Genomic DNA, 23,032 nt, shown 5'->3' on the forward strand with positions numbered 1-23,032 from the left:
GATACCTTGGTTCTCAAAAACTGAGGGAAATACTTACGCTACTCTGCTGCATCATCCCTTCCTCTTCGGGGAAATCCAACGCAAGCTCAAGAGGTAGCAGGAACCCATAGTTAAAGAGAAGATAGATCGAGATTCTACTAGAATTGATAAACTCGAAGATATTATTACCAACTTGGGGTTCGCTTTCTCTGAAACTACCTCAAAATCTCCTCCTACCAAAGTTGCCAAATTTATCTATGTTCCTAGAAATACGGGTGAATCTTCTAGTAAGAAAAATGAAGATCTCAAATCAATAATTGTTCACCCCAACCCTTTAAATATCATTAAGGAACCTTTTGCTGCAAATGAATTTATTGATTTCTTACCTAGGAGTTTGATCATTAGCAAAAACAAAGAATCTCCTAAAAGTTATAAGTGTTTAATTGAAGAATTGCATACCAAATATGACAATACCTAGATCTATTTTTTTATGCCTAGCTAGGAGCGTTAAACGATAGCACTTGTTGGGAGGCAACCCAATTTTATTTTTGTTCCTTGCTTTTTATTCCTGTGTAGTAATAAATAATTCATCTATCCTCTATTATGATTGTGTTTTTATGTTTTAATTAGTGTTTGTGCCAAGTAAAGCCTTTAGGATCTTCTTGGATGATTGTTATTTGATCTTGCTGAAAAAACAGAAAGTATGCACTCACGAGAATAATTTTCATTTTTTTTACCAGAGAGCAATAAAATACCAATTACAAATGCGGTATATCAATATACAAATTATTTAGGATGTCCTAATTTTTTAGGGTTTTTTGAGTTACATAAGTATTCGAAACCTATAGATTACTACAGACTGTTCCTTTTTTGACACATTTTGTTTTTCGTGTGGTGTTTGCTTATTTTGATGAATCTATGGCTAGTATCAGGGGGTACGAACCATAGAGAAATTGGAATACAGTAGGTTTAACACCAATATAAATAAATAATTAGTTCATTACAGTACCTTAAAGTGGTGGTTTGTTTTCTTATACTAACGGAGCTCATGAGATTTTCTGTTGAGTTTTGTGAAGTTTTCAAGTTTTTGGGTAAAGATTTGATGGATTTTGGAACAGGTAGTGGCAAGAGCCTAAGCTTGGGGATTCCCAAGGCACCCCAAGGTAAAATTAAAGGACAACCAAAAGCCTAAGCTCGGAGATGCCCCGTAACACATCCCCTCTTTCGTCTTCGTCCGTCGGTAACTTTACTTGAGGCTGTATTTTTATTCACCACATGATATGTGGTTTGCTTGGAGCGTCTTGTATGATTTGAGTCTTTGCTTTTTAGTTTACCACAATCATCCTTGCTGTACACACCTTTTTGGAGAGACACACATGATTCGGAATTTATTAGAATACTCTATGTGCTTCACTTATATCTTTTGAGCTAGATGATTTTGCTCTAGTGCTTCACTTATACCTTTTTAGAGCACGGTGGTGGTTTTATTTTATAGAAATTATTGATATCTCATGCTTCACTTATATTATTTTGAGAGTCTTTTAGAACATCATGGTAATTTGCTTTGGCTATAAAATTAGTCCTAATATAATAGGCATCCAGGATGGTTATAATAAAAACTTTCATACATAGTGCTTTAAATACTATGAGAAGTTTGATACTTGATAGTTGTTTTGATATATAAAGATGGTAATATTAGAGTCGTGCTAGTTGAGTAATTGTGGAATTGAGAAATACTTTTGTTGAAGTTTGCAAGTCCCGTAGCATGCACGTATGGTAAACGTTGTGTGACAAATTTGAAGCATGAGGTGTTCTTTGATTGCTTTCCTTATGAGTGGCGGTCGGGGACGAGCGATGGTCTTTTCCTACCAATCTATCCCCCTAGGAGCATGCGCGTAGTGCTTTGTTTTGATGACTTGTAGATTTTTACAATAAGTATGCGAGTTCTTTATGACTAATGTTGAGTCCATGGATTGTACACACTCTCACCCTTCCATCATTGCTAGCCTCTTCGGTACCGTGCATTGCCCTTTCTCACCTCGAGAGTTGGTGCAAACTTCGCCGGTGCATCCAAACCCCGTGATATGATACGCTCTATCACACTTAAGTCTCCTAATATCTTCCTCAAAACAACCACCATACCTACCTATTATGGCATTTCCATAGCCATTCCAAGATATATTGCCATGCAACTTTCCACCGTTCCGTTTATTATGACACGCTCCATTATTCTCATATTGCTTTGCATGATCATGAAGTTGACATCGTATTTGTGGAAAAGACACCTTCATAATTCTTTCATACATGTCACTCTTGATTCATTGCACATCCGGTACACCGGCGGAGGCATTCACAAGTCATATTTTGTTCTAAGTATCGAGTTGTAATTCTTGAGTTGTAAGTAAATAAAAGTGTGATGATTTCCATTATTATAGCATTGTCCCATGTGAGGAAAGGGTGATGGAGACTATGATTCCCCCACAAGTCGGGATCAGATTTTGGAAGAAAAAAAGAGGCCACAAAAAAAGAGAAAAAAGGCCCAAATAAAAAAAGAGAGAAAAAGAGAGAAGGGGCAATGTTACGATCCTTTTTCCACACTTGTGCTTAAAAGTAGCACCATGATCTTCATGATAGAGAGTCTCTTATTTTGTCACTTCCATATACTAGTGGGAATTTTTCATTATAGAACTTGGCTTGTATGTTCCAATGATGGGCTTCCTCAAAATGCCCTAGGTCTCCGTGAGCAAGCAAGTTGGATGCACACCCACTTAGTTTCTTTTGTTGAGCATTCATATATTTATAGCTCTAGTGCATCCGTTGCATGGCAATCCCTACTCCTTGCATTGACATCAATTGATGGGAATCTCCATAGCACGTCGATTAGCCTCGTCAATGTGACACTTTCTCCTTTTTTGTCTTCTCACACAACCTCCATCATCATATTCTATTCCATCCATAGTGCTATGTCCATGGCTCGCGCTCATACATGGCGTGAAAGTTGAAAGAGTTTGAAAAGTCTAAGTATGAAACAATTGCTTGGCTTGTCATCGGGGTTGTGCATGATGGGAGCATTTTGTGTGACGAAAATGAAGCATGGAAAAACTATATGCTTTTGTAGGGATAAGCTTTCTTTGGCTATCTTATTTTGATAATAATTGCTTGGTTAGCATGCTTGAAGTATTATTATTTTTATGTCAATATTAAACTTTTGTCTAGAATCTTTTGGATCTAAATATTCATGCTGCAATAAAGAGAGTTACATTGAAAATTATGTTAGGTAGCATTACACATCAAAACTTCTGTTTTTATCATTTACCTACTCGAGGACGAGCAGGAATTAAGCTTGGGGATGCTGATATGTCTCCAACGTATCTATAATTTTTGATTGTTCCATGCTATTATATTATCTGTTTTGGATGTTTAATGGGCTTTATGCACTTTTATATTATTTTTGGGACTAACCTATTAACCGAAGGCCCAATGCAAATTGCTGTTTTTTTGCCTATTTTAGTGTTTCGCAGAAAAGGAATATCAAACGGAATTCAAACAGAACGAAACCTTCGCGAGGTTCTTTTTTGGAACAAACACAATACAGGAGACTTGGAGTGGAGGTCAAGGAAGCAACAAGGCGGCCACGAGGTAGGGAGGTGCGCCCAGGGGGTAGGCGCGCCCCCACCCTCATGGGCCCCAGGGAGCTCCACCGACCTACTTCTTTCGCCTATATATACTCTTATACCCTGAAAACATCCAAGGGAGCCACAAAACCACTTTTCCACCATCGCAACCTTCTGTACCCGTGAGATCCCATCTTGGGGCCTTTTCCAGCGATCTGCCAGAGGGGGATTCGATCATGGAGGGCTTCTGTATCCACACCATAGCCTCTCCGATGATGTGTGAGTAGTTTACCACAGACCTTCGTGTCCATAGTTATTAGCTAGATGGCTTCTTCTCTCTCTTTGGTTCTCAATACAAAGTTCTCCTTGATGTTCTTGGAGATCTATTCGATGTAATCCTTTTCACGGTGTGTTTGTCGAGATCCTATGAATTATGGGTTTATGATCAAGATTATCTATGAACAATATTTTGTTCTCTGAATTCTTATATGCATGATTTGATATCTTTGCAAGTCTCTTCGAATTATCAGTTTGGTTTGGCCTACTGGATTGATCTTTCTAGCAATGGGAGAAGTGCTTAGCTTTGGGTTCAATCTTGCGGTGCTCGATCCCAGTGACAGAAAGGGAACCGACACGTATTGTATTGTTGCCATCGAGGATAAAAAGATGGGGTTTATATCATATTGCTTGAGTTTATCCCTCTACATCATGTCATCTTTCCTAATGCGTTACTCTGTTCTTATGAACTTAATACTCTAGATGCATGCTAGATAGCGGTCGATGTCTGGAGTAATAGTAGTAGATGCATAATCGTTTCGGTCTACTTGACACGGACGTGATGCCTATGTTCATGATCATGCCTAGATATTCTCATAACTATGTACTTTTCTATCAATTGCTCTGCAATAATTTGTTCACCCACCGTAATATATGCTATCTTGAGAGAAGCCACTAGTGAGACCTATGGCCCCCGGGTCTACTTTACATCATATAAGTTTTCGATCTATAATTCTAGTTTACTATTTATTTTGCAATCTTTACTTTTCAATCTATACAACAAAAATACCAAAATATTTATCTTATTATCTTTATCAGATCTCACTTTTGCAAGTGGCTGTGAAGGGATTGACAACCCCTTTATCACGTTGGTTGCAAGGTTCTTGATTGTTTGTGTAGGTACTAGGTGACTTGCGTGTAGTCTCCTACTGGATTGATACATTGGTTCTCAAAAACTGAGGGAAATACTTACACTACTTTGCTGCATCACCCTTTCCTCTTCAAGGGAAAACCAAAGCATGCTCAAGAGGTAGCATACCCCCGCCCCTACTCCTTCTCCATTGTAAGTATCTAAAGATCTTTCTCAAAAATAAGTCCCTACTTCACTACAAAAAAAGGACACATCCGTGACATTTTGGGCCGAACAATTTTTTCTGTCATGCTTCACTGGTGCGCGTCGGTCCTAAACAAACGATTTTTAACCCCTTTTCGCAACGGCATATGGAACCATCTCCAAGTGAGTGTTGGCGATAGGGGGTCCTTCCCACACGACCGAGAAACCGTCGGGGATAGGGAGCCTCGATGCATACAGTTGTCCCTGTATAACTGTTTTCGATATCTCGAATATCCCAAATGCTTCATCCTTGCTACTCGTCTGTGCTCGCATTGCCATCGCAGTCGGAGTTTTGTGGTTTTGCCTAAAACCAGGCAGATTCTAGGCACGGGAGCTTTCCAGGCAGATTCTAGGCATGAGAGATTTACGATTCCTGGCACATCACAAACAGTTCATGATTATAAACCGTGTATGATAGGTAGACAATCACACACATTTAGTTTTCCGGCACCGTATGTGATAGTGTCTGACATCACACATGATTTGCGAACGGCAACTGTGTGCATGCTTGCACATGTTTCCTCTCTGTGAACCATCTCGAATTATGGTGTATATCGCAAACGTTTGTGTTTTACCAACCGTGTGTGTCGTAATGACCTGCACAACATAATTTCGCCCGAATTTAATTGTTGCTATTTAAAATTGTACCTAATTTAAACTTGAAAGTAGGCTATAGCTTTATTCATATCCATCAGGTTCAAGAAACCAATGCATTATTCGATTCACAAGTACATATGTTTAAGAATTATAGAAGCGTCAAATAAAGAATGATGTACCAGGGTTCTATACTTGTACTATTATAGATGGTAAAGAAAGAGGCGACAGACATTTCAGTTGCTAAACAAGGTGAAGCAGAATGGCCCTATTGTGCTCTCCTGGATGCAGAAGGCATGCAAGACTCTAGTCCAACCCCTTGTGATGGCCGACCGCCAATCATGTAGTTTGAGGGGTAATATTGAGTAAACTGCTTCAGGATGCACTGCAAAAGAAAAAAGATTCAGATATTGTCATCTAACAGAACTCATTACGGGCAGTAAAAAGAAGGCTACAGGGTTCTTACTTACCATCCCGCAGTTCACTGTTGTCTTGCATAAAGTGTAAACAAATAGTTCAATTGACATCTTTTGACCCATTTTAGTAACAATCTTTATCAGTTTCCTCACTTGATTCTGGTTCATGAATATCTCATTGCCCCATGCGCAGAAAGGGTCGAAGTGTGGATCTTTGGCAATGATATATGTACCTAAAAGCACCAAGTTAATATTAGAAGCTAAACAACAATTGAAAAATGATGTAGTACAACATTCTATCCATCCCATTATATAAGATTTTATTACATGTATATCTAGACATCATCAGAACATTAAGGTAACACTCTTCCTTGTTGCTATGTAGCCTGGGATTGCATATTTAGTCATTCGGTACAATGCATGTTGCTAAACAACAATTGAAAACGAAAAGCACGTTAACTTCAATATCCTTAACAACAACCAAATATTGTAATTCATAGTGGTATTGTTGAAACTGTTATTGATGAAATTGAACTGCATAGCAAATAGTTGCACATATAGAGAGCATCACATTGTGAAGAACTGAAATAAACAAGTCATAAGGACATCTCTAGGCGATCCTTAAAAAGTTAAAGGACTAAAACCCTTAGTGGATATATATATACTCCAGCAATTTTTGGCCTTTTCTAGTCGATCCCCTAAACTTAAGGTTGTAAACTTCAATTTGATCAAGTTCAAAAGCAGGTTCAACCAAAAGTAGCATGCATTCAAACATAAACATAGATAGTTTTCCAATACTGAACAATAAAACATAAATTTAAACTAAGCTAAATTACTTTCGGTCGAAGTAGAGGTCGAGCAAATCCTTCCTCGTCATGTACGGTGTGCCACGAGCCAGGTCCGGTCAAGTAATGTCGTCAGGGTCGTTGTGGAAGGCACCCCTCCACTCGACGACGTCGATCTCCTCGTCTTGGGAGCCCACCTCGACGCCCTCCGCGCCGCTGCCGCCTTCGACCTCTCCGTCAGAGGAGAGCTGGATAACCTCGCCGCCCTCCGCACCGTTGTCCTTTCCGCCTTCGACCTCATCATCGGAGGAGAGCACAATAACCTCGCCGCCCTCCGCGCCGGCAAAGATCACCCGTTCTGCCTCCACGAGCTCCGAGTGCTTCCGGTGGAGCTCTTGCATGTAGGCCTTGTCGGCGTCCTCGGCCTCGAGACGCTCCCATGCCTCGCGGTCCTCCCACGCCATAGCCGAGCTCACCACCCCTAGCTCCGGCGGAACAAGGTGGACCGGATGTGTGCCTAAGGGGAAATTGAGCCTAGCCGCCGCGCCGTGGCAGCGGACCTGCCAGCGGTCGTACTCCATGGTCGCGAGCTCGGCCATGTGGAAGCTACTGAGCCACCGGCGGGTGTGGGTCTCTCGATCTGTAATCTTGGCGACCCACGTCCCCCACCGCCGCTGCCGGACCCCGAGGTAGGACTTCGTCGGTTGCCGGGTCCGGGGGAGGACGGGGAAGTCCTCGCACCGGCGTAGGGGCAAGGCGGTGGGCAGATCGGGTCCTCGGAGGACGGCGAGGACACCTTGGCGGCCACCTCGCCGGCGTTGGGCGAAAAGGCCGTGATAAACCTCCTTTTGGCCATTGCCTACTCGAGCTCCCCGGCACATAGGCAGAGGTTGAGGATGGAGGTGCCGGCGATGGCGGCGACCTACCAATGGTTTCGAGGGTTGTGTATGTCTATGTGAGCGGAGGTTGTGTTTGAGGAAATACTACGGCAACTGAAAATTTTACTAGGCAGGAGTAACAAGGCGGGGCTACTGAAAATTTGGATCAAGGGCGAGCAAATTTTTTTGAGATTGCGAGGGATCCAGAGGCGAGAGTAAAATGCCGGGGCTACTGAAAATTTGAATCAAGGGACTGAAGCAGAGAGGGACGCAGAGGCGAGAGTTTTGGGGGAGCGAGCTAGTGTGCTTGACACGCCGGCTGTGGAGTATAGCCGACACACCTTCTCGCGTAAGCCATAGGCGTACTATACACCGATGATGCTCCAAGATATTTTGTACTACATCTCACACGATTGCTGATAATAAACTGTGTGTGATCTACTTGATTTTTAATCTTGATTTGAATTACATAATGGGGTCACAACGGCAATGGATGGTGTTTGAATTGTTAGACCTTTTATCTGAAGTGAACATGCAACTGTATGTGTGTCGTAAAAGAATTGGAATTATTCAAGGTTCGTTTGGACATTTCATACATTAAACTGATTTTCTAGCCATTTCATGTGCACAATTCAAAATTAAACTACACGCACATCTCCGGTGCATACAAATTGGTTGAAAAATCAAATCTGTGTCCTTCAGTGCATGCTTAGGTCCCATGGAAGAAATGTGAATGAATTTTCCGGGGTTCGTTTGGTCTTTTTTATACAATAACTGGGTTTTCTAGGCATTTTATGTGCATAATTCAAATTTGAACTACAAGCACATGCTCCAATGCACCAAAGTTGGTTGAAAAATTACATGTGTGTCCTTGGGTGAATTTCTAGGTCTCATGCAAGAGATGAGAGTGAACTTCAAACACCAGGCGCTGTTGATTGCCGGCAAAATGTTGAGATGCCTGGTTTTTAAATTCTAGTAAACCCAAAACTCGTCTGAAATTCATGAAACTTGGCATGCTATCATGGAGCGGCATCAACACGCCGTGGGGAAATTTTTGCCCCATTTGGGGCAGGTTTGGGTATAAGCTTCTCACAACAAGCATGATGGTTTCGATAGGGAACGTACCACCTTTGGTAATGAGACGATATCCGTTGCTTCTTATTGCTTTCCGAAAATTTCTAGTGTCAACATAGAACAACAGGAGTGTTGTGTTCAATCTAGGAATTTTCCGGGGTTCGTTTGGCCTTTTTATACATTAACTGGGTTTTCTAGGTATTTTATGTGCATAATTCAAATTTGAACTACAAGCACATGCTCCAATACACCAAAGTTGGTTGAAAAATCACATGTGTGTCCTTGGGTGAATTTCTAGGTCCCATGCAAGAGATGGGAATGAATTTCAAACACCATGGCATTGTTGATTGCCAGCAAAACATTGAGATGTCTGGTTTTTAAATTCTAGTAAATCCAAAACTCATCTGAAATTCATGAAACTTGGCATGCTATCATGGAGCGGCATTAACATGCTGTGTGAAAAAAAATGTCCCATTTGGGGCAGGTTCGGGTATATGCTTCTCACAAACCAGAGCTTCTCACAACAAGCATGATGGTTTTGGTAGGGAACGTCCCACCTTTGGGGACGAAACGATATCCGTTGCCTCTTACTGCTTTCAAAAAATTTCTCATGTCAACATAGAACAATAGGAGTGTTGTGTCAATTTTTGGGATTTTTTGGGGTTTGTTTGGACATATTTATGCATTAACTGGGTTTTCTAGGCATTTTATGTGCATAATTCAAATTTGAACTACAAGCACATGCTCTAATGCACCGAAGTTGGTTGACAAATCACATGTGTGTCCTTTGGTGAATTTCTAGGTCCCATGCAAGAGATGGGAATGAAATTCAAAAACCATGGCACTGTTGATTGCCGGCAAAACGTTGAGATGTCTGGTTTTTAAATTCTAGTAAATCCAAAACTCGTCTGAAATTCATGAAACTTGGCATGCTATCATGGAGCGGCATGAACATGCCGTGGTGAAAATTTTGTCCCATTTGGGGTAGGTTGGGGTATAAGCTTCTCACAACAAGCATGATGGTTTCGATAGGGAACATACCACCTTTGGTGACAGGACGATATCTGTTGCCCCTTATTGCTTTCAAATTTTTTCTCGTGTCAACACAGAACAACAGGAGTGTTGTGTCAATTTTTGTTCGTGGTTCATTTGGACATTTTTATGCATTAACTAAGTTTTCAATGCATTTATGTGCATAATTAAAATTTGAACTTCATGCACATGCTCTAGTGCATATAAATTGGTTGAAAAATCAAATCTGTGTCCTTGGGTGCATGCTTAGGTCCCATTCAAGAAGTGGGAATGAATTTCAAACACCAGGCAACGTTGATTGCCGGCAAAACATTGAGATGCCTCATTTTTAAATTCTAGTAAATTCAAAACTTGTCTGAAATTCATGAAACTTGGCATGCTATCATGGAGCGGCATCAACATGCCGTGTTAAAAGATTTGTCCCATTTGGGGCAGGTTCGGGTATATGCTTCTCACAAACCAGAGCTTCTCACAACAAGCATGATGGTTTCGGTAGGGAACGTCCCACCTTTGGGGACGAAACGATATCCATTGCCTCTCATTGCTTTCAAAAATTTTCTCGTGTCAACATAGAACAACAGGAGTGTTGTGTCAATTTTTGGGATTTTTCGGGGTTCATTTGGACATTTTTATGCATTAACTGAGTTTTCAATGCATTTATGTGCATAATTCAAATTTGAACTACATGCACATGCTCTAGTGCATATAAATTGGTTGAAAAATGAAATATGTGTCCTTGGGTGCATGCTTAGGTGCCATGCAAGAAATGGGAATGAATTTCAAACACCAGGGCACCGTTGATTGCCGGCAAAACATTGAGATGCCTTGTTTTTAAATTCTAGTAAATCCAAAACTTGTCTGAAATTCATGAAACTTGGCATGCTTTCATGGAGCGGCATCAACATGCCGTGGTAAAATTTTTGTCCCATTTGGGGCAGGTTTGGGTATATGCTTCTCACAACAAGCATCATGGTTTCGATAGGGGACATCCCACCTTTGGGGACGAAACGATATCCACTGCCTCTTATTGCTTCCAAAATTTTCTCGTGTCAACATAGAACAACAGGAGTGTTGTGTCAATTTTTGTGATTTTTCGGGGTTCTTTTGGACATTTTTATGCATTAACTGAGTTTTCAATGCATTTATGTGCATAATTCAAATTTGAACTACATGCACATGCTCCAGTGCATATAAATTGGTTGAATCTGTGTCCTTGGGTGCATGCTTAGGTCCCATGCAATAAATGGGAATGAATTTCAAACACCAGGGCGCCGTTGATTGCCGACAAAACATTGAGATGTCTGGTTTTTAAATTCTAGTAAATCCAAAACTCGTCTGAAATTCATGAAACTTGACATGCTATCATGGAATGTCGCCCGACATGATGTGGTATTTTTCGTGTCCATCTTGAGAGAAGGCGCACTCGAATAATGACGGCCAACAAAGGCATTTTGAAAAAATAGCTGCCACTTAATATCTCAAACGTTTGTATAATTCAAAACGTGTGCGTTCTGTTAACCATTCACGTGACGCCACATGTCTTCGTTTTAATGGTTGTAGAAGGTCCCGTGCGGGCAGCTGCTTGACCTTGACTGAACAGGAGGCGTGCGAGCATAGTCCGGTGCGCAGGCTAACCGAGAGGCGTGCAAGCCGTCCTCCAATGCGTAGGCTCACCGGGAAGCATGCCTGGTTTACGCTGCGCAGGCTCACTGGGAAGCGAGCCCTTTGACTTCCATGGCCACCCGCCTTCCTCTCCATTAATGGCGCCCGAGCCGTTGTTTAATACGGGCGGCCTTACCATTCTCCTCCCATTCCCCTCCCCCCCGCAGACCTCCACCGCCATGGCGCAGAATGATCATCTGCCACTAGTCTTCAGGTTTGGTGAAGTCGACTCCGAGCCGGAGGAGATAGAATATAAGGAGGAATGGGGCCTCATGGACATGGCCCAGAATGAGCTGGCCACGGCGGTTGCTGCCCCCATTCCCATCCCAGCTCCCATCCACACGCCCGTGCTAGCGACCATCCCCGTAGCATTGACGGGCTGGTCGCCGAGCACTATCGCTGAGCTAGAAGCCGCGGGCGTCAGCGAGGTCTCCGCGGATCCACGCGAGCTCGTGTACATGCCAGCGCCAGCGTCCGTGCCCGTGCACGTCCCTCCACCCATCGTGCCACCAGCCCCCGTGCGTTTGGCTGCATCCACGACACCTGTGTGCGCCTCTCCACCTACCGCGGCGCCGGTCCCCATGCGGTTGGTTGCACCTGCCACGCCCGTGCCCATGCCCGTGCGCCCCCCTCAGCGGCATGGGACGCTGCCTTCGACCGCTACCTCTCAGCGGCGCCAGTTGCCGTCCTCCCGCGCCCCACCCGTTGATTGCGCGACAACATGATGTTTGATTTACAAGTGAAGAACATTTTGTGCTGCCCTAAAGACTTCAACAACGGCGTCACGGAGGACCGTCGCTGCCGGAAATAGTTTTTTTGGGGTTTAATACTGTATCTCGAATTCTCGATCATATGAATATAAATTCGCAGTGTGACTGAATGAAAGATATGATTTGAACGAACTTGCGTTTTTCTCTCTTAATGTACGGACTTATCAAACGATTTTATTTTGAAAAAAACGTCAATGGTTTTTAAATATAAAACTCATCGCAAACATTTTAGTTAGAACACCCGTATGCAAACCAACAGCTTCCCCAGGAAGCCAAGGGAAAATGTGCCGAACAGGATTTCTGCATCCCTTCAACGCAAATGGTTGTTTTGCATGCCCGGGTGCAACCATGTACAAACAATTGGGTAAGATTTGCATATCTGTCATTTTGGGTATCTTGCCATTTCTCAAACTGGAAAGACGGACATTTGTTTATCTAGTAACATTGCCATTTGTCAACCTTGTAACATTGCGATTTGTCAAAATATGCAGCTAGAAATCACTAGCACTATCTAATTTTTGCAACTAAAATCACTAGCACTGTTCATATGGACACCACTAGCAGCCGTGAGTTCATGGACGCATATGCAAATGTACCATTGATTACATACAACAAGTCATCAACCCACAATGACAACGAGGATACACGTTGGATTATAGATCATTTCCAACAAAAAATTCTAGTAAAGTTTTTCTCACACAACAAATAACAAAGCAATGAAATGAACTTCAGCTCAACCACTCGTCGGTGTTGGAAACACTTGCTTAGAACCAGAAGTGATTCTCTGGGAAGGGCCAGCAACTATCAATATCGAGACCAACACAGGACTGATCATCCAGGCTGAAGCGGCCTATTTCGATACCCATATTGGGACGGTAGGGAAGCATAGTAATGTCCGAGGTATACATATAGTTGCTTGTCATAAATGGTAGTAATGTTGTGTCAACAGCAGCTGGATCGCCTTCCACCATCATTGGATAGTTTTGTCCAAGGAAGAATGAGTTTCCTCCAAGACTTTCAATACTGAACCAGGGAGAAGGTGTTGGCGTTAGTACACCAGTATCCATCCCGAATACCCTGCAACAGATGTTGGAATAGGTCCGGAGAGTGCGACCATACAAGACAACACCTGCTTCCTTAGTAACATCTGAAGGAAATATGCCCTAGAGGCAATAATAAAGTTATTATTTATTTCCTTATATCATGATAAATGTTTATTATTCATGCTAGAATTGTATTAACCGGAAACATAATACATGTGTGAATACATAGACAAATAGTATGTCACTAGTATGCCTCTACTTGGCTGGCTCGTTGATCAAAGATGGTTAAGTTTCCTAGCCATTGACATGGGTTGTCATTTGATTAACGGGATCACATCATTAGGAGAATGATGTGATTGACTTGACCCATTCCGTTAGCTTAGCACCCAATCGGTTAGTATGTTGCTATTGCTTTCTTCATGACTTATACATGTTCCTATGACTATGAGATTATGCAACTCCTGTTTACCGGAGGAACACTTTGTGTGCTACCAAACTTCACAACGTAACTGGGTGATTATAAAGGTGCTCTACAGGTGTCTCCGAAGGTACTTGTTGGGTTGGCGTATTTCGAGATTAGGATTTGTCACTCCGATTGTCGGAGAGGTATCTCTGGGCCCTCTCGGTAATGCACATCACTTAAGCCTTGCAAGCATTGCAACTAATGAGTTTGTTGCGGAATGATGCATTACAGAACGAGTAAAGATACTTGCCGGTAACAAGATTGAACTAGGTATTCAGATACTGACGATTGAATCTCAGGCAAGTAACATACCGATGACAAAGGGAACAACGTATGTAGTTATGCGGTCTGACCGATAAAGATCTTCGTAGAATATGTGGGAACCAATATGAGCATCCATGTTCCGCTATTGGTTATTGACCAGAGACGTGTCTCGGTCATGTCTACATAGTCCTCGAACCCGTAGGGTCCGCACGCTTAACGTTTCGATGATAGTTATATTATGAGTTTATATGTTTTGATGTACCAAAGGTGGTTTGGAGTCCCAGATGTGACCATGGACATGACGAGGAGTCTCGAAATGGTCGAGACATGAAGATTGATATATTGGAAGCCTATGTTTGGATATCGGAAGTGTTCCGGGTGAAATCGGGATTTTACCGGAGTACCGGGAGGTTACCGGAACCCCCCGGGAGGTTAATGGGCCTTAGTGGGCCTTTACGGAGAAGAGGAGACGCGGCCAGGGCTGGGCCGCACGCCCTCCCCCCTAGTCCGAATAGGACAAGGAGAGGGGGCGGCGCACCCCTTCCTTCCTCTCTCCCTCCTCTTTCCCCCTTCCAAGTCCTAATCCAACTAGGAAAAGGGGGAGTCCTACTCCCGATGGGAGTAGGACTCCTCCTGGCGCGCCCTCTCTCCTGGCCGACCGCACCCCCCTTGCTCCTTTATATACGGGGGCAGGGAGGCACCCTAGAGACACAACAATTGATCAGTTGATCTTTTAGACGTGTGCGGTGCCCCCCTCCACCATAGTCCACCTCGATAATACTGTAGCGGTGCTTAGGCGAAGCCCTGTGTCGGTAGAACGTCATCATCGTCACCACACTGTCGTGCTAACAAAACTCTCCCTCAACACTCGGCTGGATCAAAGTTCAAGGGACGTCATCGGGCTGAACGTGTGCTGAACTCGGAGGTGTCGTGTGTCCAGTACTTGATCGGTCGGATCTGAAGACGTACGACTACATCAACCGCGTTGTGCTAACGCTTCCGCTTTCTGTCTACGAGGGTACCTGGACAACACTCTCCCCTCTCGTTGCTATGCATCACCATGATCTTGTGTGTGCGTAGGATTTTTTTGAAATTACTACGTCCCCCAATAGTGGCATCCAAGCCAGGTTTTATGCGTAGATGTCATATGCACGAGTAGAACACAAGTGAGTTGTGGGCTATATAAGTCATACTGCTTACCAACATGTCATACTTTGGTTCGGCGGTGTTGTTGGATGAAGCGGCCCGGACCGACATTACGCGTACGCTTACGCGAGACTAGTTCTACGGACGTGCTTTGCACACAGGTGGCTGGCGGGTGTCAGTTTCTCCAACTTTAGTTGAACCGAGTGTGTCTACGCCCGGTCCTTGCGAAGGTTAAAACAGCACCAACTTGAGAAACTATCATTGTGGTTTTGATGCGTAGGTAAGACTAGTTCTTGCTAAGCCCGTAGCAGCCACGTAAAATTTGCAACAAACAAAGTAGAGGACGTCTAACTTGTTTTTGCAGGGCATGTTGTGATGTGATATGGTCAAGACATGATGCTAAATTTTATTGTATGAGACGATCATCTTTTGTAACCAAGTTATCGGCAACTGGCAGGAGCCATATGGTTGTCGCTTTATTGTATGCAATGCAATCGCCCTGTAATGCTTTACTTTATCGCTGAGTGGTAGCGATAGTCATAGAAGCATAAGATTGGTGAGACGACAACGATACTACGATGGAGATCAAGGTGTCGCGCCGGTGACGATGGTGATCATGACAGGTGCTTCGGAGATGGAGATCACAAGCACAAGATGATGATGGCCATATCATATCACTTATATTGATTGCATGTGATGTTTATCTTTTATGCATCTTATCTTGCTTTGATTGATGGTAGCATTATAAGATGATCCCTCACTAAATTATCAAAGTATAAGTGTTCTCTCTGAGTATGCACCGTTGCGAAAGTTCTTCGTGCTGAGACACCACATGATGATCAGGTGTGACATGCTCTACGTTCAAATACAACGGGTGCAAAACAGTTGCACATGCGGAATACTCAGGTTAAACTTGACGAGCCTAGCATATAATAGATATGGCCTCGGAACAGGGAGACCGAAAGGTCGAGCGTGAATCATATAGTAGATATGATCAACATAGTGATGTTCACCGTTGAAACTACTCCATCTCACGTGATGATCGGACATGGTTTAGTTGATATGGATCACGTGATCACTTAGAGGATTAGAGGGATGTCTATCTAAGTGGGAGTTCTTAAGTAATATGATTAATTGAACTTAAATTTATCATGAACTTAGTACCTGATAGTATCTTGCTTGTCTATGTTGATTGTAGATAGATGGCCCGTGCTGTTGTTCCATTGAATTTTAATGTGTTCCTTGAGAAAGCAAAGTTGAAAGATGATGGTAGCAATTACACGGACTGGGTCCGTAACTTGAGGATTATCCTCACTGCTGCATAGAAAAGTTACGTCCTGGAAGCACCGCCAGGTGTACCACCTGCACCAGTAACTGCAGACATTGTGAATGTCTGGCAGTCATGTGTTGATGACTACTCGATAGTTTAGTGTGCCATGCTTTACGGCGTAGAACCGGGACTTCAACGATGTTTTGAACACCATGGAGCATATGAGATGTTCCAGGAGTTGACGTTGATATTTCAAAAGAATGCCCGGATTGAGAGATATGAAGTCTCCAATAAGTTCTACAGCTGCAAGATGGAGGAGAATAGTTCTGTCAGTGAGCATATACTCAAGATGTCTGGGTACTGCAATCACTTGATTCAACTAGGAGTTAATCTTCTGGATGATAGCGTCATTGACAGAATTCTCCAATCACTGCCACCAAGCTACAAGAGCTTCGTGATGAACTATAATATGCAAGGGATGGATAAGACAATTCCTGAGCTTTCCGCAATGCTAAAGGCTGCGGAGGTAGAAATCAAGAAGGAGCATCAAGTGTTGATGGTCAATAAGACCACCAGTTTCAAGAAAAAGGGCAAATGGAAGAAGAAGGAGAACTTCAAGGAGAACAGCAAGCAAGTTTCTGCTCAGGAGAAGAAACCCAAGTCTGGACCTAAGCCTGAGACTGAGTGCTTCTACTACAAGCAGACTGGTCACTGGAAGCGGAACTGCCCCAAGTATTTGGTGGATAAGAAGGATGGCAAGGTGAACAAAGGTATATGTGATATACATGTTTTTGATGTGTACCTTACTAATGCTCGCAGTAGCACCTGGGTATTTTGATACTGGTTCTGTTGCTAATATTTGCAACTCGAAACAGGGGCTACGGATTAAGCGGAGATTGGCTGAGGACAAGGTGACGATGCGCGTGGGAAATAGTTCCAAAGTCGATGTGATTGCAGTCGGCACGCTACCTCTACATCTACCTTCAGGATTAGTATTGGACCTAAATAATTGTTATTTGGTGCCAGCGTTGAGCATGAACATTATATCTGGATCTTGTTTGGTGCGAGACGGTTATTCATTTAAATCAGAGAATAATGGTTGTTCTATTTATATTAGTAATATCTTTTATGGTCATGCACCCTTGAAGAGTGGTCTATTTTTGTTGAATCTCGATAGTAGTGATACACATATTCATAATATTGAGGCCAAAAGATGCAGAGTTGATAATGATAGTGCAACTTATTTGTGGCACTGCCGTTTAGGTCATATCGGTGTAAAGCGCATGAAGAAACTCCATACTGATGGACTTTTGGAACCACTTGATTATGAATCACTTGGTACTTGCGAACCGTGCCTCATGGGCAAGATGACTAAAATGCCGTTCTCCCATACTATGGAGAGAGCAACATATTTGTTGGAGATCATACATACAGATGTATGTGGTCCGGTGAATGTTGAGGCTCGTGGCGGATATCGTTATTTTCTCACCTTCACAGATGATTTAAGCATATATGGGTATATCTACTTAATGAAACATAAGTCTAAAACGTTTGAAAAGTTCAAAGAATTTCAGAGTGAAGTTGAAAATCATCGTAACAAGAAAACAAAGTTTCTATGATCTAATCATGGAGGAGAATATTTGAGTTATGAGTTTGGTCTTCATTTGAAACAATGCGAAATAGTTTCGCAACTCACGCCACCCGGAACACCACAACGTAATGGTGTGTGAGGGAGTCCTGGATTATGGGGTGTTCGGGTAGCCGGACTATACCTTTAGCCGAACTCCAGGACTATGAAGATACAAGATTGAAGACTCCGTCCCGTGTCCGGATGGGACTTTCCTTGGCGTGGAAGGCAAGCTTGGCGATGCGGATATTCAAGATCTCCTACCATTGTAACCGACTTTGTGTAACCCTAACCCTCTCCGGTGTCTATATAAACCGAAGGGTTTTAGCCCGTAGGACAACTTCATCATACAACAATCATACCATAGGCTAGCTTTTAGGGTTTAGCCTCCTTGATCTCGTGGTAGATCTACTCTTGTACTACCCATATCATCAATATGAATCAAGCAGGACGTAGGGTTTTACCTCCATCAAGAGGGCCCGAACCTGGGTAAAACATTGTGTCCCTTGTCTCCTGTTACCATCCGGCCTAGACGCACAGTTCGGGACCCCCTACCCGAGATCCGCCGGTTTTGACACCGACATTGGTGCTTTCATTGAGAGTTCCTCTCTGTCGTCGCTTTCAGGCCCGATGGCTTCTTCGATCATCAACCACGATGCAGTCCAGGGTGAGACTTTTGTCCCTGACAAATCTTCGTCTTCGGCGGCTTTGCACTGCGGGCCAACTCGCTTGGTCACCTTGAGCAGATCGAAAGTTACGCCCCTGGCCATCAGGTCAGGTTTGGAAGCCTAAACTACACGGCTGACATCCGCGGGTACTTGATCTTCGACGGATTCGAGCCACAGCCAAGCGTGCCGCACTGTCTCGATGGGCATGATATAGCTCTGCCGCCGAACAGCGCCTTGGAGGCCGCACACGCATCGGTTCTGACCATTGATTCGGAGCCCTCTGCGCCAATCGAGGATCAGCGGTTGGACCCTGCCTCAGGGGCTGCGATCTCAGAGGCGATCGAGCCGGACTCCAGCCCTGCACTCTGCATGACCCGTGACTCCGAGGAGCCGGATTCCTCTCCGAACTCCGAGCCCCCCGCGCCCCCGCCGATCGACTCCGATTGGGCGCCGATAATGGAGTTCACCGCCGCGGACATCTTTCAGCACTCGCCCTTCGGCGACATCCTGAATTCTCTAAAGTCTCTCTCTTTATCAGGAGAGCCCTGGCCGGACTACGGTCGGCAAGGTTGGGATACGGACGATGAAGAAATTCAAAACCCACCCACCACCCACTTCGTAGCCACTATCGACGACTTAACCGACATGCTTGACTTCGACTCCGAAGACATCGACGGCATGGATGACGATGCAGGAGACGAACAAGAACCAGCACCTGTAGGGCGTTGGAAGGCCACCTCGTCATATGACATATATATGGTGGACACTCCAAAGGATGGAGATGGCGATGGAACAACGGTGGACGATACCTCTAAGAAACAACCCAAGCACCGGCGTCAGCGGCGCTGCTCTAAGTCCCGCCAAAGCAAAAACGGTGATTCCGGCACGGGAGATAATACTACTCCGGACAGCGCCGAAGAACACCCCCTCCAGCAAAATTCGGCACAAGAGGACAGAGAAGCCAGCCCTCACGAGAGGGCAGCAGACCAATAGGTTGAGGAGGATAATTATACGCCTCCCTCCGAAGACGAGGCAAGCCTCGACGACGACGAGTTCATCGTGCCAGAGGATCTTGCCGAACAAGAGCATTTTAAACGCAGGCTCATGGCCACGGCAAGCAGCCTCAAGAAAAAGCGGAAACAGCTTAGAGCTGATCAGGATTTGCTAGCTGACAGATGGACTAAAGTCCTTGCGGCTGAAGAGTATGAACTCGAATGCCCCTCCAAGAGTTACCCAAAGCGCAGGCTGCTACCCCGACTAGAGGAGGAAGAACCTACATCACCAGTGCATGACATGGCCGACCGGCCACTTTGTGGCCGCGACAAGAGGCCTCTTGGCCCTCCACTCAAGCCATGCCCCGGCACTACGTCAAGCATACTAAGGCACGGGAAAATGCGCCTGACCTACGCAACATCCTGGAGGACAAGGCAAGGCAAACAAGATCGATCTACGGATCGTGCAGGCGCCCCGCGGCACGTGACGGTGATCGTCACTCCGGACACAATGAATCCGGCCGGGCCGAACTCAACAGACAAAGCTCCTTCGAGCTGTGTCGTGATATAGCCCAATACAGAGGCGCCGCACACCCACTATGCTTCACAGATGAAGTAATGGATCATAAAATCCCTGAGGGCTTCAAACCCGTAAACATCGAATCGTACGATGGCACAACAGATCCTGCGGTATGGATCGAGGATTATCGCCTTCATATCCACATGGCCCGCGGCGATGATCTACACGCCATCAAATAGCTCCCACTCAAACTTAAGGGACCGGCCCGACATTGGCTTAACAGCTTGCCAGCAAACTCAATCAGTTCTTGGGAGGACCTGGAAGCCGCATTCCTTGACAACTTCCAGGGCACTTACGTGCGACCACCAGACGCCGATGACCTAAGCCACATAATTCAGCAGCCAGAAGAATTGGCCAGGTAATTCTGGACACGGTTCCTAACAAAGAAAAACCAGATAGTCGACTGTCCGGACGCAGAGGCCTTAGCAGCCTTCAAGCATAATATCCGTGACGAGTGGCTGGCCCGGCACCTGGGACAGGAAAAGCCGAAATCTATGGCAGCCCTCATGACACTCATGACCCGCTTTTGCGCGGGAGAAGACAGCTGGCTAGCTCGCAGTAACAACTTAACCAAGAACACTGGTAATTTGAATACCAAGGACAAAAGTGACAGGTCGCGTCGGAACAAACAAAAGTGCCGCGTTAACAGCGACAGCAACGAGGATACGGCAGTTAATGCAGGATTCCGAGGCTACAAATCCGGTCAACGAAAACAGCCATTCAAAAGAAAAACTCATGGCCCGTCCAGTTTGGACCGAATACTTGACCGCTTGTGCCAGATACATGGCACCCCGAAAAGCCAGCCAATCACACCAACAGGGATTGTTGGGTGTTCAAGCAGGCAAGCAAGTTAAGAGCCGAAAACAAAGACAAGGGGCTGCATAGCGACGACGAGGAGGAGCCCAGGCCGCCGAACAATAGTGGACAGAAGGGATTCCCCCCACAAGTGCAGACGGTGAACATGATATACGCAACCCACATCCCCAAAAGGGAGCGGAAGCGTGCATTACGGGACGTATATGCGATGGAGCCGGTCGCCCCAAAGTTCAACCCATGGTCCTCCTGCCCGATCACCTTTGATCGAAGGGACCACCCCACTAGCACCCGTCACGGCGGCTTCGCCGCATTGGTTCTAGACCCAATCATTGACGGATTTCATCTCACAAGAGTCCTCATGGACGGCGGCAGCAGCCTGAACCTGCTTTACCAGGATACAGTGCGAAAGATGGGCATAGATCCCTCGAGGATCAAACCCACCAAAACGACCTTTAAAGGCGTCATACCAGGTGTAGAAGCCAACTGTACATGCTCAGTCACACTGGAAGTGGTCTTCGGATCTCCCGATAACTTCCGAAGCGAGGAGTTAGTCTTCGACATAGTCCCGTTCTGCAGTGGCTATCATGCACTGCTCGGGCGAACCGCATTCGCAAAATTCAACGCGGTACCGCACTATGCATACCTCAAGCTCAAGATGCCAGACCCTAGAGGAGTAATCACGGTCAATGGGAACACTGAACGCTCCCTCCGAACGGAGGAGCACACGGCAGCGCTCGTAGCAGAAGTACAAAGCAGCCTCTCTAGGCAGTTCTCCAGTTCGGCCTTCAAAAAGCCGGACACTGTCAAGCGCGCCCGGAGTACCCTACAACAAGACCGCCTGGCACGTTCCGAGCTAGCGTAGCAATGCAGCCCCAACCCTAGCCCTCGCGATATAGTGAAACCAGCGCTTCACGTACATAACTACGCTCTTGAAATACCATGGGCACAGGGGAAGGGGCACTATCACGGCACGCCCGAAATACGGCTTAAACCGCATCAGGGGCTGCCGGATTCCTTCTTTTTTTCTCTTACTCTCAGGACTCCATACTTTGGACGACCCGTTCGGCAATTCAACTACCGCACAAACGATGCAAGATCCAGGGAAGCAGACAAGCCACGCCGCATTATGGAGCACCCAGGTGGTCTCTATTGCGATCAGTATACATGTTACTTAATACAATTCCGCGGCCTGCCCCTGGCCAGGACATGTTAAATAGTCCAATTTATTTTTCTTATCGCACTATTTGTATCGTTTCACTTTCATAGCAGCCTTTCTATAAACAATGCATAGCTTTTTGTCTATTTTTTTGCATTACCCTCTTTTTATATATATGTTTATTAATAACATGCGGCATCTGTACACTGTGGTATGGCAAAATACGCCAGGGGCTTCAGTACCCATCAATATGGCGTGAGAAGTCCATCCACTTTCACAAGTGCGGCACCCCGAACTTATAGCACTATATGCATCGGCTCCGAATCATGATTTGGGTCAATAGTTGGGTTTGCCCGGCTCCTATGTTTTGGTGCCTTACATTCCGCTATATCGGCTAAGGTAGCACTAGGAGAACCACTGCGATTGTGCCCCAGTTGAGCTGGGTCGAGCACCTCAGTGGAGAAAGCTAAAACTGACTGTCATGATGAGGCGAGAGACCGGTCGCTGTTCGAGAGGTTTTTCGAGTCCTTAAAGGCTTATGCCGCTTCGAGTGAGGAACCGACTTTGTCCGGCCAAGGCGTGGATAGCGCCCCGAACTCGGTCTTCCGAGTACTAGGGGCTTCGCCGAAATTTAAAATTATAGAGTTCTATGGCTAAGTGAGAGTGTTCAAGCATTATAGTCCGATTGCCTTGTTCGTTGTGCTGACCGCCTCCCTTGACGGACCCAATCATGGGAAAAAGAGCGCTCAGGTTTATCCCGAACACCCCAGCACCAGTGACATGGGGGCAGAAGCCGACGACTGGCCATCTCTC

The sequence above is a fragment of the Triticum aestivum genome, chromosome 4A, assembly GCF_018294505.1.
Source record: "Triticum aestivum cultivar Chinese Spring chromosome 4A, IWGSC CS RefSeq v2.1, whole genome shotgun sequence".
Classification (NCBI taxonomy): Eukaryota; Viridiplantae; Streptophyta; class Magnoliopsida; order Poales; family Poaceae; genus Triticum; species Triticum aestivum.